This window comes from Sciurus vulgaris (assembly GCF_902686455.1).
Source record: "Sciurus vulgaris genome assembly, chromosome: 16".
Lineage (NCBI taxonomy): Eukaryota > Metazoa > Chordata > Mammalia > Rodentia > Sciuridae > Sciurus > Sciurus vulgaris.
In genome coordinates, this window is record NC_136477.1 from 6,869,312 (window position 1) to 6,881,269 (window position 11,958).

Sequence of the window (11,958 nt, forward strand, 5' to 3'; positions counted from 1 at the left end):
TTTAATTGAGGTGATAATTCATGCACAGTATCAACAAAAGTTTAAGTCATATCAGATATGTCATTTTGAGCATGTTTTTAGATCTTGCTGTCATTTAATAGCTGGATAAGTTGTTCCATGGTAGTAATCAACTCAAAACTTTGGTAATTAGGGACTTGAATAATTTGTTTTATTAACTATTTTTACCATATGTTATCTCTTTCTATTAAACTCTTAATCTATAATATTCAAAATATATTATTTTAAAGGAACTTCTAAAAAATATGCATTGTCATTTCTCTCTTAACCATCTCCTACCCATAAATCTTCTAAACACCTGAAAAAGAGATAAGTTATAAGAAGACATCAGAAGGGTTAGAAAATGCGACCAACTCTTCCCAATCCCACTCAGAACAAAATAAATCAGACATCTTGCGGAATGGGCAAAAGCCAAGGGGCCTTGATCAAGAAATTGATTCTTCTTCCCAGGTAATGAGTCAGTGCCCAAAGAGGAGAGTAGTCCACAGGCAGAAGTGAGGCTTCTGTATTTGAGCAATATGTATGGACTCAAGATCTGAGTACTTTCTAGACCATGGCTTTGGACATACAACTCATAAAAATCTTGGAAATTCTCCCAGGAGGAAATAACTGAGTTAAAACCTTGCTTTGTGAATGGATCTATAAATTCTCCCTCCAATAAGTCGTGGAGTGAAGTTAACAGAATCCAGAAGCAGAGACCTGACTGGTTATTGGCGAGGTCAAGGGTGAACCAGACAGATGGGAATTCAGACCCAAATCCCATTGGACAGACCTCAGGAAATTGTGGGTGAAGAACTGAGGGTTGTGGGTGGAGATTCCCCCTGAGGAATATTGGAATAAATGAAGAAAAAATAGAGAAATGAATGAGCACATTGAATATTGAGAGAGAGAGAGAGAGAGAGAGAGAGAGAGAGAGAAAGAGAAGGGAAAGAGAGATTTTCAACAGGTACATTCAAACCTAGATGAGGGTGACTGGGTTCTCTGCATGAGAGTTGTTCCAAGCTGTTTATATACAACTGAGCACATTTCTTTATCATAAACATAAAGAAATAAATCATTAATGATAGAACAATCCCATAAACAAATGCAACTAAACAGTTTTATGTAGAAATTCTTCCAATCATTCTTTAAGAGTCATTTCAGAGCTCCGGCCCGCCCTGCTGCCAGCTCCGGCCTGCCCCGCTGCCGGCTCAGGCCCGCCCACAGGTTGCTTCAGTGACCAGCACAGGGCGCAGGGACTCCCCCAAGCAGCCCAGCCCCCTCCGGCAGGAAGCGCCTATCTAGGCTAGCTTCCCGGGGCAGACCGCCCAGTGAGAGCCTCTCGATGCAGAGCCAGCCACAAGTCCCCAAGCCAGTGGAGATATTCCACACGCAAGCGGCTTCTGGGACCAGGGCTGGGCAGCCAGAGACCTCTCCAGGCAGCATTGTCCCCCTCCAGCTGCAGGCTTTTTCCACGGGGCGATCCAAGATGGCAGACTAGAGGGTGACTGCATCTCCAGTCGCCCCAGAACTCAGGATTCAAGAAGGGGAGGCACTGAGAGACTCGGACTAAGATAGAACCACGGGGTGAGTCTCCCCCACCCAGCAAAGTTCAGCTGGGTGGCAGGCCCAGATTCGAGTGGCTTAGTAGAGTGGGACAGGGCAGATAGCGTCTCCCCCAGGCAGCTCGGTGCAGTCTGGTGGTGGGCTGTGCCCACAGGGACAGATCCTCCAGCCTCTAGGAACAGGCCTCCCAGTGAGAGCCCTTCTGCACAGAAGCAGCGTGGCCAGCTCCGGCCTGCCCCAGCCAGCTCCAGCCCGCCCCACAGCCAGCTACAGCCCGCCCACAGGTTGCTTCAGTGACCAGCACAGGGCGCCAGGGACTTCCCCAAGCAGCCCAGCCCCCCTCCAGCAGGAAGCGCCTCTCTAGGCTAGCTTCTCGGGGCAAATCACCCAGTGAGAGCCTGTCTACACAGAGCCAGCCACAAGTCCCCAAGCCAGTGGAGACCTCCAACCTACAACCAGCCTCTGGAACCAGAGCTGTGCAACAAGAGACCTCTCCAGGTCTCTCTCCCTGGAACCAGTAGCGGGCTAGGGGCAGCATTCTTTGGAAGCACTGCATTATCAAATTAATCCAAGACTTCTGGCTACTGAAGGCTGGTAGGTGATACACTGGAAATCTACAGGGTCACTATAAGCCAATAGAGGAAATCTACAATATCACAGAGTCCCTTTGACATCTGACCAATATGAGAAAACAAGGGAAGAAAATGTCCGAAACAAACCTAGATACTATATCAATAAAACCCAATGACAGCACAGCAGAAGAAATGTCCGAAAGGGAGTTCAGAATGTACATAATTAAAACAATCAGGGAAGAAAACGAGGAGATGAAAAAACAAATGCAGGCATTAAATGAACGCACTAATCAACAGTTAAAAGAACAAATAACAGAAGCAAAAGAGCATTTCAATAAAGAGTTAGAGATACTGAAAAAAACCCAAATGGAAATCCTTGAAATGAAGGAAACAATAAACCAAGTTAAAAACGCCATAGAAAGTATAAACAATAGGATAGATCACCTGGAAGACAGAATTTCAGATATTGAAGACAAAATATTTAATCTTGAAAACAAGGTTGACCAAACAGAGAAGATGGTAAGAAATCATGAACAGAATCAACAAGAATTATGGGATATCATGAAGAGGCCAAATTTAAGAATAATTGGGATTGAGGAAGGCTTAGAGAAACAAACCAAAGGAATGAACAATCTATTCAATGAAATAATATCAGAAAATTTCCCAAATCTCAAGAATAAAATGGAAAACCAAGTACAAGAGGCTTATAGGACTCCAAATATGCAAAATTACAACAGACCTACACCAAGGCACATTATTATGAAAATACCTACCATTCAAAATAAAGACAGAATTTTAAAGGCCGCGAGAGAAAAGAATCAGATTACATTCAGGGGAAAACCAATAAGAATATCAGCAGATTTTTCAGTCCAGACCCTAAAAGCTAGAAGGGCCTGGAACAACATTTACCAAGCCCTGAAAGAAAATGGATGCCAACCAAGAATTTCATACCCAGCAAAACTTACTTTCAGATTTGACGATGAAATAAAATCCTTCCATGATAAACAAAAGCTGAAGGAATTTACTAAAAGAAAGCCAGCATTACAGAACATTCTCAGCAAAATATTCCATGAGGAAGAGATGAAAAACAACGATGTAAATCAGCAACGGGAGGAACTAGCCTAAAGGAATAGCCAAATAAAGGAGAAACCAAATCATGTCAAAAAACAAAAATGAGTCCAATGAATAGGAATACAAATCATATCACAATAATAACTGTGAATGTTAATGGCCTGAACTCATCAATCAAAAGACATAGACTGGCAGATTGGATTAAAAAGAAAAATCCAACAATATGCTGCCTGCAAGAGACCCATCTCATAGAAAGAGATACCCATAGACTGAAGGTGAAAGGATGGGAAAAAACATACCATGCACACGGACACAGCAAAAAAGCTGGAGTATCCATCCTCATTTCAGATAATGTGGACTTTAAGCCAAAACTAGTCAGAAGGGATAAAGAAGGACATTACATACTGCTTAAGGGAACCATAAATCAGCAAGACATAATAATCATCAATATCTATGCCCCGAACATTGGCTCATCCATGTACGTCAAACAAATCCTTCTCCATTCCAGAAATCAAATAGACCAAAACACAATTATACTAGGCGATTTTAACACACCTCTCTCACCGCTGGATAGATCGTCCAAACAAAAATTGAATAAAGAAACCATAGATCTCAATAACACAATCAACAATTTAGACTTAACCGACTTATATAGAATATACCATCCAACAAAGAACGAATACACTTTCTTCTCAGCAGCACATGGATCCTTCTCTAAAATAGACCATGTTTTATGCCCCAAAGCTACTGTTAGCAAATACAAGAAGATAGAGATACTACCTTGTACTCTATCAGATCATAATGGACTGAAATTAGAAATAAATGACAGAATAAAAAACAGAAACTTCTCCAATACTTGGAGATTAAATAATATACTATTATACGATGAATGGATAACAAAAGACATCAGTAGGGAAATTTAAAAATTCTTAGAGGTAAATGAGAACAAAGACACATCATATCAAAATCTCTGGGACACTATGAAAGTAGTACTGAGAGGATGATTTATTTCATGGGGCGCATTCAACAAAAGAAGTAGAAATCAACAAATAAACGACTTAACACTACAGCTCAAAGCCCTAGAAAAAGAAGAGCAGACTAACACCAAAAGTAGTAGAAGACAGGAAATAGTTAAAATCAGAGCTGAAATCAACGAAATTGAAACAAAAGAAACAGTCGGAAAAATTAACAAAATAAATAGTTGGTTCTTTGAAAAAATAAACAAAATTGATAAACCCTTAGCCACGCTAACAAAGAGAAAAAGGGAGAAAACTCAAATTACTAAAATTCGGAATGAACAAGGAAATATCACAACAGACACTAGTGAAATACAAAAGATAATTAGAAGCTATTTTGAAAATCTATACTCCAACAAAACAGAAAACCTCAAAGACATCAACAAGTTTCTAGAGACATATGAATTGCCTAAACTGAACGAGGAAGATATACACAACTTAAACAAATCAATTTCAAGCAATGAAATAGAAGAGGTCATCAAGAGCCTACCAACAAAGAAAAGTCCAGGACCAGATGGGTTCTCAGCCGAGTTCTAAAAAAACCTTTAAAGAAGAGCTCATTCCAATACTTCTCAAAGTATTCCATAAAATAGAAGAGGAGGGAACCCTCCCAAACTCTTTCTATGAAGCCAATATCACACTGATACCTAAACCAGACAAAGACTCAACAAGGAAAGAAAATTTCAGACCAATATCCTTAATGAACATCGACTCAAAAATTCTCAACAAAATTTTAGGAAATCACATACAAAAATATATTAAAAAGATAGTGCATCACGATCAAGTGGGTTTCATCCCAGGGATGCAAGGTTGGTTCAACATCAGGAAATCAATAAATGTCATTCACCATATCAACAGACTAAAAGTTAAGAATCACATGATTATTTCAATAGATGCAGAAAAAGCATTCGATAAAATACAGCATCCCTTCATGCTCAAAACACTAGAAAAAATTGGGGTAGTGGGATCATTCCTTAACATTGTGAAGGCCATCTATGCTAAGCCCATGGCTAATATCATTCTAAATGGTGAAAAACTGAAAGCATTCCCCCTAAAAACTGGAACAAGGCTGGGATGCCCACTTTCACCACTTCTATTCAACATTGTTCTTGAGACTCTAGCCAGAGCAATTAGACAAACCAAAGAAATCAAAGGGATATGAATTAGAAAAGAGGAACTCAAACTATCCCTGTTCGCTGATGACATGATTATATATTTAGAGGAACCTGAAAATTCCACCAGAAAACTCTTAGAACTCATAAGTGAATTCAGTAAAGTAGCAGGTTACAAGATCAATGTTCATAAATCCAATGCATTTTTATACATAAGTGATGAATCTTCAGAAAGAGAAATTAGGAAAACTACCCCATTCACAATAGCATCAAAAAAAATAAAATACTTGGGAATCAATCTCACAAAAGAGGTGAAAGACCTCTACAATGAGAACTACAGAACACTAAAGAAAGAAATTAAAGAAAACCTTAGAAGATGGAAAGATCTCCCATGTTCATGGATAGGAAGAATTAATATTGTCAAAATGGCCATACTATCAAAAGTGCTATATAGATTCAATGCAATTCCAATTAAAATCCCAATGATGTACCTTACAGAAATAGAGCAAGCAATTATGAAATTCATCTGGAAGAATAAGAAACCCAGAATAGCTAAAGCAATCCTCTATAGAAAGAGCGAAGCAGGTGGTATTGCAATACCAGATCTTCAACTATATTACAAAGCAATAGTAACAAAAACGGCATGGTATTGGTACCAAGATAGACAGGTAGATCAATGGTACACAATAGAGGACACGGACACAAACCCAAATAAATACAATTTTCTCATACTAGACAAAGGGGCTAAAAATATGCAATGGAGAAGAGATAGCCTCTTCAACAAATGGTGCTGGGAAAACTGGAAAACCATATGCAACAGAATGAAATTAAACCCTTATCTCTCACCCTGCACAAAACTCAACTCACAATGGATCAAGGAACTCGGAATCAGACCAGAGACCCTGCATCTTATAGAAGAAAAAGTAGGCCCAAACCTTCAACTTGTTGGCTTAGGAGCAGACTTCCTTAACAGGACTCCCATAGCCCAAGAAATAAAAGCAAGAATCAACAACTGGGATAGATTCAAACTAAAAAGCTTTCTCTCAGCAAAGGAAACAATCAGTAATGTGAATAGAGAGCCTACAGAGTGGAGAATATCTTTGCCAATCATACTTCAGATAGAGCGCTAATATCCCGAATCTATAAAGAACTCAAAAAACTCTACACCAAGAATACAAATAATCCAATCAACAAATGGGCTAAGGAAATGAACAGACACTTCACAGAAGACGATGTACAAGCAATCAACAGATATATGAAAAAATGTTCAACATCTCTAGTAATAAGAGAAATGCAAATCAAAACCACCCTAAGATTCCATCTCACCCCAATTAGAATGGCGATTATCAAGAACACGAGCAACAATAGGTGTTGGCGAGGATGTGGGGAAAAAGGTACACTCATACATTGCTGGTGGGGTTGCAAAGTAGTGCAGTCACTCTGGAAAGCAGTATGGAGATTCCTCAGAAAGCTTGGAATGGACCCACCGTTTGACCCAGCTATCCCACTCCTTGGCCTATACCCAAAGGACTTAAAAGCAGCATACTACAGAGATACAGCCACATCAATGTTCATAGCTGCTCAATTCACCATAGCCAGATTGTGGAACCAACCCAGATGCCCTTCAGTTGATGAATGGATAAAGGAACTGTGGCATATATATACAATGGAATATTATTCTGCCATGAGGAATGACAAAATTATGGCATTCGCAGGCAAATGGATGAAATTGGAGGGTATCATGCTAAGTGAGATAAGCCAATCTCAAAAAACTAAAGTACGAATGATCTCGCTGATGAGCGGATGAGGACATACGGGGGTGGGTGGTAGGAGGGGTTAGTGTTAGGGTTAGGGTTAGGTTTAGGTTTAGGGATAAGGAGGGTGGTAGGAATGAGGAGAAAGAAATGTATAGAGGGAAAAGAGGGGTGGGCGGGGAGGGGGGAAGGGAGAAAAATAACAAAATGAATCAAACAACATTGCTCTATGTAAATTTATGATTTTTAATTAAAATTAAAAATTAAAACAAAAAAAGAGTCATTTTCAAGAAGAAAGGGAAAAATTCAGCAAAGACTGGTAAGGAATATCCTAATTGATTGAATAAGGCCACCATAACAAGGATGCTGAGATCAGACAAGATAAGTAAAGACAAAAATAAACACAATTTCAGTCTTTAATTAATACACTCACATTCCTGTTCCAATAGTATTCCAGTTTTTGGAAGTAAAAGACCCATCTCCTCCTTAATGCTTGCTCACTTGCTCTTTTTCTCTTTCTCAAATTAAAACATCTTGAGGTTTAGAGGTTCATTTATCTGAAGAATCAAATTTTACAGTTATTCCAAGTATTTCCCTCCAGAAATGAGTTTTGTATATTTTCTCAAAATGAAAAATAAGTAATTTTTCAAGCAGTCAAGTTGGATAACTAGACTTTTAAGTCTTTTATGTAAGAAGTCATCTTATTCCAAGGTTTTCTTTATTTCTAATAAAATAAAAGGAGGGGTTAAGTATGGAATATGATGATACTAAATTTTATTGATATTTGCTGTTTGCCAGGAAGTGTGCCAAGCTTCTTCCCATATTTCTGTACCCCGTCCCCACTTCCCAAGAGGCAGTCCTCTAACTATCCACATTCCCATCACCCATGGTCTTATTCCACAGGCACATTCCTGCGTACACCCCTCATGGATGAAGCACCATCTGTGAGGATTGGACCGAGGGACCTGTGTTCCCATGAGCTCTCTGAGCTTCTCATGCACAGTCAAGTTTGTGAACCATCTGGATGCTCCCTCTAATCTCCTCATGGTATCCCGTTCACCTTGCCAAGGGCACAACTATGGATTTATCTGGAGTACGACATGTGAAAGGATGCTTTCTGAATGACCATTCAGAAAGGTCTTTTCTCTTTTGAAACAACACCCAAGGAACATATACTCATCTTTCTGTCTCTAGGTACCATGTTGGAATATGACACCTGCCATCAGTCCAGGCACCCAGTGACCATGAGGGTATCCAGCAGCAGAATGACGCTCACTCACGGAAGGCCAATGAACCCTACTGTGATGGAGCTGTAGGTACTTCTTTATTTCTCTGTTTATTCTTACATGGGTATCATTGCTGTCCTCTTGCAGATGGCTACTAGATTTTAATTTATTTATTTCCCTTTTTGATATCGTTAGTGATTCTGATTTCAGCTTTTCATTTGGTTTGCTTTTGTTTTTCCTCATGTAACAGTGTTGAAGAACCCAGGAATATGATAGGGATGTTGAACAAATCTTAATATTGTGCATTATTTGTTAATTTTCAGTAACTAAAAAGTGTTGCTGTGGATTTAGGCATGTCATTCAATTTAGAAATCTATATTTACCTGATTTCCTAAACATAATTGTGGATCATTAAAAAGTGATCTTCAACACGTATAATCAGAAAAATGAGAGATTAAACTCTATTTATGTATGATACAGCAAAATCTATAAGTGCATTTTACTGTCAGTACAACTATTTAGAACAAATAAAATAAAATAAAAATTAAAAATGAATATCACAATTAAATTCCTTACTGTAACTAGTATGTCTGTTTCTGTATTTTTATACTGTATTTTCACCCTGCATCACTTTTGTTATGTTGTTTTGATTAAAAGTGACTCACATCAAATCAATCTCATTCATTTAAGAGTGTTAAAAACTGTAAGTAAAATGAGAACAGTGAACTGTCTATTTAGACAGCTAGATTTGTCCTTTTATTGCTTTTTTTCTATAGAAAGAATTTGTACTTCTAATTGCAGGGCGTGTCTATTTTGTTTTCTTTTGTCATCTCCCTAAGATGCAGAGACTGTCTTGAACACACAATCCTCTTACTTCAGCTTCCTGAGTAGCTGGATTATAGGCATGTCCCGCCACCTTTTCCACTTGATGACCCCGAATATATTTTTAACTGTTGAATATAAAATGCATGAGTGGAATTGGTGTTCCATGAGGCATCCATAGAATTAGCCTCAGAGTGTGTATGTTTTAGCATACATTTTTTGCAGTATCATATGCAGGTAATGCTTATATCCAGCCATATAAAGAAAGTATTTTACAGGCTGAAATGTGGCATGAGTCTTCCTGATATTGTTAGAATAGAGTTGACCCTGAATACGAAAAGGAAACTAAAATCCAATAACAGAAGCATGAGGGGTTGTGTGTGCATGGTACTCGAAGCAGATGTGAGCATAAACAGGGAGGGAAGAAGACATCCACTTGGCCTCTCCAGGAGAGACAGTCAGCCAAAGCAAAGTTCCATGTCCCTGAGACTGAGTCCTTAAGGAATTGTGCTGCTTGGAAATCACATGGGACTAAGAGTTTGACTAATGAGGAGCTTTGCATATTGAAGCTCCAAGAGATACAGAGATGACAGTCTTCCTGCAATAACCCACACACTCTACAGCTTGCCCAGGCGAGTACACAGCTCACCTGACCCCGGTCTCATGAATGTCATTTCTCCATAAGATGCAAGTGCCACACTGTCTATCTGCATTTTCTAAAAATAGTTCTTCCATTTACCTTTCTCTTTCACATCCAGAAAGGAGAGGAATGTCATTCCTCAGTGCTGGCACCAGGTAATCTGAAGTCTTCCAGCTTATGTTTTGCCATTAGTGACAGGTCTTTGTCTGTCAGTCCAATTTGTGCAGCATTGAGCTGAGGACATGAAGAGGATGGGAAGAACTCGGTCACCTGTCAGGTGTCCGCCTGATCATCTGTCATCTCCACGTTCTCTTTTTCTAATTCACCAACACCTAGCAACTCTCATCTGCTAATACCTGACTTTGATTCTTAAGCCCAGGGATGTTTTGCATACTTAACGGCAACCTTCTTTTGCTCAGTTTGCAGAATGATCTAGAATTCTCTAACATTGTCTTTAACTAATTTGGAAAAGGAACAAAGGTCTATGGATCACTGTTCCTTATTTTTCTCTTCTTAGCACATAGCACTCCTTTGCAGAGCAAATCATTGGCCAACCTGGTCTCCTGTTGACAAATATTCTAAGAGGGTGCAGGGTACATGTATGTGAAAATACACATACATATAATATACACATGCATAAACATATATATTGTACAGGCAGGCCCCAAGACTATAAACTAGTGTACCCATTTCTCCACATTAATCTATGAAAGACTGAAAAATTGAAAAGGCAGAACACAACACATCTAGAACAAATAAACACGTACATATACTTTCAGGATTAGCCAGTGACAATATTTTGCCATCAAAGTTATTTTCTTAATAACAAATTCTACATATCAATATAACGTAGACTTTATGTTCCACTTCACTCTCTAATTTGTAGAGGTAAACACAATGTTTACTTAATTGGTCTCCAAATGTTATTTGCTACTTTTGCACATTGCACATTTTTACATTTGAGTGTTTTTATGCCTGTAAGCATGTTTGTTTATTATATCACCTGTACATATGTATGTGCTTATGTATGTAATGTACATATACCTATATGTGTATAGATTTGCAATGTATTTTATCTGTAATATATGCCTATATACATTTGTGATATAACAAGACATTGAAATCAGGTAAGGACATTAAATTTTTTGAAGTAGAGAAAAATATACCAAGATTAACATTAAAAACTGATAAAACATTATTTTTAAAGAACTGATGATAAAATAGCATAAGGTTTTAAAATGTTAAATGAGTACATGGTCTACCTCCTTGTGGAAGCTAAAAATGTTGGCCTGAGGGTACAGCAGTGATTTCTAGAGGATTGGAATGTGTGGAGAGAGAGGGTGGAAAAGGGTGCCTGAATTTGATCAGCGCTTGCTGTATACCTGCATGTCAATATCTCCTCAACCCCATTAATATATACCAATAATATAAGTGAATTTTAAAAAGAAAAAATAGAAAAAGAATATAAAACAAGAACATGGCTTTCAGATAGAATCACTCAATGCATTGAAGCTGCAGGGGAGTAGTCAATATGAATTTCAGTATAGTGGATCCCTTGGGGGAGAGAAAACATGTGATCTTAGTAGGACTGAAGATCCCAACAATCAATATCTCATATTGTATTTCTGTTAAAATAATCATGCAAGCAATCATGGTATACTTTAATGGTGAGAGGTTGGTACTCAGGTCTTTATTTATGAGTGATTTTTTTTTTAATATTTGAAATATTCTGTAAGGAATTAAAAGTTTTGTCTGGGAGAGATCCAAGATGGCAAACTAGAGGATGACTGCATCTCCTGTTGCTCCAAAACTCAGGATTCAAGAAGGGGCAGTAGACTCAGACCAACATAGAGGCACAGCGTGTGTCTCTCCCACAGGGTGAAGCTCGGCCTGGGTGAGTGAATTTTGAATATTTGAAATATTCTGTAAGAAATTAAAAGTTTTGTCTGTGGGATTTGGAAAATTATTAAATTTTATCATGCTATAGATATCTTGTTAAGAAAATTATTTTTCTTGATGCTTGTGTTATTTTGTTGCTACATCTAGATCTGGTTTATTTATTTATATTGCTCGATATTTTATTATATGCTCATAAGAAACAAATCTCAAGGTCATTAATGTTCATTGAACGGTTAGTCTTTTTGCTTTTCTATATGTGGAGGATTCTCAGTGGAAATTTCAG

At 38.3% G+C, this 11,958-nt stretch overlaps 1 protein-coding gene across 1 annotated transcript in view; it reads left to right on the forward strand.

Moving 5' to 3' along the window:
* LOC306647070 (olfactory receptor 7G2-like) overlaps positions 1-11,958 on the forward strand; it is a gene marked incomplete at both ends in the record, with an annotated part of 87,778 nt that overhangs the window by 40,988 nt on the left and 34,832 nt on the right. The gene's annotated exons all lie outside the window — the stretch shown is intronic.